This window comes from Lepus europaeus, chromosome 17 (genome assembly GCF_033115175.1).
Source record: "Lepus europaeus isolate LE1 chromosome 17, mLepTim1.pri, whole genome shotgun sequence".
Taxonomy (NCBI): domain Eukaryota; kingdom Metazoa; phylum Chordata; class Mammalia; order Lagomorpha; family Leporidae; genus Lepus; species Lepus europaeus.
In genome coordinates this window covers 61,759,361-61,764,382 of record NC_084843.1, presented here as the reverse complement: position 1 = coordinate 61,764,382, position 5,022 = coordinate 61,759,361, and positions in this window count along the sequence as shown.

The window sequence follows — 5,022 nt, the reverse complement described above, 5'->3', positions numbered from 1 at the left end:
CACAAGTACTTGAGCCCCTGCCACTCGTGTGAGAGACCTGGCTCGAGTTCCTGGCTATGGCCTGGCCCAGCCCTGGCTGTTGCAGCCATTTAGGGAGAGAACCAGCAGATGGAAGCTCGCTCTCTTTGCTTCTCCATTACTCTTTTTTTTTTTTTTGACAGGCAGAGTGGACAGTGAGAGAGAGAAACAGAGAGAAAGGTCTTCCTTTTTGCCGTTGGTTCACCCTCCAATGGCCGCCGCGGTAGGCGGGCTGCGGCCGGCGCACCGCGCTGATCCGATGGCAGGAGCCAGGTGCCTATCCTGGTCTCCCATGGGGTGCAGGGCCCAAGCACTTGGGCCATCCTCCACTGCACTCCCTGGCCACAGCAGAGAGCTGGCCTGGAAGAGGGGCAGCTGGGACAGAACCGGCGCCCCGACCGGTACTCGAACCCTGTGTGCCGGCGCCGCAAGGTGGAGGATTAGCCTAGTGAGCCGCGGCGCCGGCTTTGACTTTCAAATAAATAAAACAAGTATTTTTTAAAGAGACGAAAGGTAACAAAAGCTGGCCAGGATGCACAGCCGAGGGACACTGCTGGTGGGAATGTGGAACCGTGCAGCCACCGTGGAGGACACGGCAAGGCTCCGTACAAACCCGCAGGGGAAGGCAGTCCTACGCGGGGCAGGCGTGCAGGGTGGCGGAATCTGTCAAAGCAACAGCTGCCGCCCTTGCCGGCGGAAGCACTAGTCACAGTGGCTGAGAGAGGCAATTGTCATCAGTGAAGGGGCAAAGAAACCGTGGCGCACACAGTCGTTAGGAAGTGCAGAAAGCCTTTTCTTGGTCAACAGGGCCGGCACTGGAGTGCGTCGTTCTGAGTGAACTAAGCCAGGCATAGAGGATGAGTGCTGTGTGAACTCACAGGTGCAATCTGCGAAGCTGACGTGGCGTTGGCATTTGGCACAGTTAGGGCACCACCTGGGACGCCTGCATCTCCACTCTGACTCCCAGCTCCAGCTCCCTGCTAACGCACGCCCTCGGGGGCAGCAGGCAATGGCTTCCATACTTTGATCTCTGCCACACACATCAAAGACCCAAACTGAGTTCCAGGCTCCTGGCTTTGGCCTGGCCCAGCCCTGGCTGCCAACAGCACTTAGGGAACCAACCATTGCACGTGAGAGGACACTCGGTCTCTGTTTCTTTGCCTTTCAAATAAAAATGAAAATTTAAAACAAAGTCCATTCTAAAGAAAGTCTCCCAGAATTCAAGAGGATAATGGTGGTTAGCCGAGGCTGGAGAGCGGGGAGGGCGGCTAGGGATAAGCACAGACTTAGTCACTGCTACTCATCGGAGTGAGACGGGAGTGAGACGGTTCACGTCTTCTATCGCACAGTAGGGTCACTACAGATGGTCAAATGGTTTCAACAATGAGAAAAGCTATTATCATGGATTGTGAATATTTTATCATGCAATGCTTCATGTTTGATGAGATAGATACGTTTACTCCGATTTGGACATTACACTATGTCTACATGTATCAGGACATCGCACGGCACCTTGTAAATATCCAACAATTGTGTGTGTCGGAGAAATTTTAAAAATGTACAGCTTCCAAGCACTGGGAGTGGGCATCGGCCTAGTGAAGATGCCCGCAACCCGCACTGCAGTGCCTGCTGTCAGCTGCTGCCTCCGACTCCAGCTTCCTGCCGGGGGACACCTGGCAGGCGGCAGAGCTGTCTCAAGCAGACGGATTCCTGTGGCCCATACGGGAGACTTGGACTGTGGCTCCCGGGCTCCCGACCCAGCCAGTGCAGCTATTAGAAGAATGGGCCAGTGGATTGGGACCATCTTTCTGCCTCTCAAAATTTAAAAACTTAAGCAAAGGACGCTGCCAAGAATATAAAAACATGGGAGAAAATATTTACCAATCACTGATCTGATAAGGGGTTAAAATCCAGAATAAAGAATTTTTTTTTGTTCTGAAAAACAGGGGCTGTAATCTAATTGAGAAATTGAAAACTTCCTGAGCAGTGCTTAGAAAAGTAAAGGAAACCCACCCAGGTAAGCCTGGAATACAGACGGTGAGGGCCAAGGATTCAGGTGGAATGCCTCAAATTCTCGACACAAAAGCAGGAAAACCTTGCATGAATCTCCAAGTACTGCACTTGAGAGCTTTTCAATCCATAAAAGTAAGAGCAATCTGGGTGTTTTGCATTTCATATCAAACTTTTAACCCCCGACAAACAGCAAAAACAGCCCAAACACATGGGCAAATAAACTGGAGCACCATTATCCCAAAGGCAGACACACACACAGGCAGAAGGCACACAGAAAGACACCCGGCATAACCCTAAATGATCCAAGTCAAAACCACAATCCACGGGGCCAGAGCTAAGCCTCTGCCTGTGGTGCCGGCATTCCACGTGGGCGCTGGTTTGTGTCCCGGCTGCTCCACTTCTGATTCAGCTCCCTGCTATGGCCTGGGAAGGCAGTGGAAGACGGTCCAAGTGCTTGGGCCCATGCACCCAAGTGGGACACCTGGAAGAAGCTCTTGGCTTTGGATCAGCCCAGCTCCAGTCATTTGCTGCCATCTGGGGAGTGAACCAGCAGAGGGAAGACTTCTCTGTCTCTCCCTCTCTTTCTCTAACTCTGTGTCTCAAATAAATAAAATCTTAAACTACAGTCCATTAGGATGGCTGTTGTCAGCAAAACAGCAAAGACTAAGTGTTGACAAGGACACAGAAAATTGGAACCCAGTACATTCCAGGTGGGAATGCAGCCACCGTGGGAGGCAGGACTGCAGCTCGACCCAGCCAATCCAATTCCAGGAAGATTCCTCATGGAATCTAGGGCAGGGGCTCAGGCCTGGGTTCCTATAGCAGCGTCAGAGCAGCACTGCTCGCCACAGTGAAGTGCTGATTCTCCACGCATGCAGCAGACAACATTACACCAAGTGAGACAGGCCAGACACAAGACGATACCTGCCTCAGAGTTCACACAGAGGAGGCTCCTCGGACAGGCAACCTCGCCAGGACACAGAACAGCGTTGGGCACAGCACTTAAGCTGTGACTTGCGACACCCGAATCCTGTAGCAGAGGGTGTGGGGTTGAGGCCCCGCTGTGCTTCCTACTCCAGATTCCTGCTACTACACAGGCTGGGAGGCAGGAGCTCAAGTACTCAGGTCCCTGTCAGCCATGCAGGAGACCCAGGTGGAGTTCCCTGTGGGCATCTGGGGAGGGAACCAGCACGTGGGAGCTTGGCCTCTGCTTTCCAAAGAAATACAAATGAAAATAAATAAACCAACGTGGAATGACCGTGGCCAGTGGCTATGGGTAGAAGAGCGTGATGTTATTGCTGAATGAGTTCAGTCGCTGCTCAGGGTGATGACAAAGTCCTGCATAAGGAAGGGGGTGACTGCTGGTCCACACCACGTGACTGTCCTCAACACCAGTGCGCTGGACACTGAAAAATGCTTAACATAGCAAATAGGCATTGTACCCCAAGAACATTCTCAGGTAGCGAGGACCGGGGAGAAAACACCATGAACAATTCCAGCAACATTCACATCAGCACAAAGTTCCAGAATTAAAAATGATCCAACGTTATTTGCCATCTTGCATTTGCCAAGAGCAAGTGACATCATTGCAATCAGCTCGATTGCAAATAAAGCTGTTGGAAGTACAAACTTGGATGACTTCATAACCACATGTACAGACAAGTCAAAAACCTTACGACCAAGGAAGATGTTGGGTGTTCGCGAAGCGCTGTGGATCATGAAGTTCTGGCATCACAAAGAGTTCTTAAAACTCCCGTTGTATTGTTACCCACACATCACTATTACCTCATTACACAAAGGAGAAGCTTTCTCCTCCGTGCCTTCACCGGCACCTTCCTCCTGTGGCTAAGGAGGAAAGGTGCGCTTCCTTGTGCATGTGCCTCACGCATGACGTCACTGGGTCTGCTCCCGGGGCTGCACGTGCAGCCTGTCACTCAGCGAGACGGAATCGCCGCGGCTGTCGTGGGTGTGTACAAGCAGTCTGGAAAGGCACAGGTGCTTCACAGCACTCGCTCTACCTGGAGTCCACATCTTTGGACAACATTTATCTAAACGTGAACCAATTTAGCGGCCTGCACGCTGCATCAGGGTGCCTGGGGTTGACCCCTGGCCCCGGCTCCTGACTCAGCTTCCTGCTAACCGCACCCTGGGGAAGTGGAGGCGAGGGCTCCAGCAATTAGGTTCCTGTCACCCACGTGGGGGCTCTGCATGGAGTTCCCGGCTCCTGGCTTCAGGTTTTGGTTCAGCCCAGGCGTGGCTGTTGTGGGAATCGAGAAATTTAATATTCTATGGGGCTTTCTCGACACTCGAGAGAGAAGGCGCATCACAAAGGTGTCCCTACTATATACCAGCGATTTTGCCAGTGGTACCACTTCAAAGGAAAAGCCAACCATCAACCAACCGCAAGTCCTGCCAACACCCCAGACGTCAGCCAACAACCTGAAAACCGACAAATCTCAGCCCGCCTTTCCCATAAGCCCCGTGACTTCCAGAACCTCAAAGGCTGTCACTGCTGGGAGGGTTGTGTGTGCCCAGGACCCACACAGCCCCCTGCAGACCTCACCCCGTGATGACCCAAAGCTGCTCCCCGAGACCTGGACGCCACCGACACGGAGGCCAAAGCGGGCTCTGCCGGATCAGAGGACTCCCAAGTCAGAGCCACGCGGACGCCTAGGCAGAGGCGGGCTCTCAAGCAGAGGAAGGAAGGGCTCTCCCGGCTGCGGGTCAGAGCTACACCGCGAACCTGTCCCGGAGGCCGCGCGCAGGTGACCGGCGGAGCGGTATGGCCAGGCTCTGGGGTCAGGAGGCCACAATGGCTGCTGCTGGACAGGTGACCCGGCTGCAGGGGTAGACGCCCAAATGCTCACGCCTCCAGGCCGGCGTAACCCCCCCCCCCCCATCCCCACACTGTGAAATCCCCGGGAAGCTTCCCTCCCGGCGCCTCACCTTTGCCCTCTCTCTAATCGCCCTTACCTCACCGCCGCCTCCAGA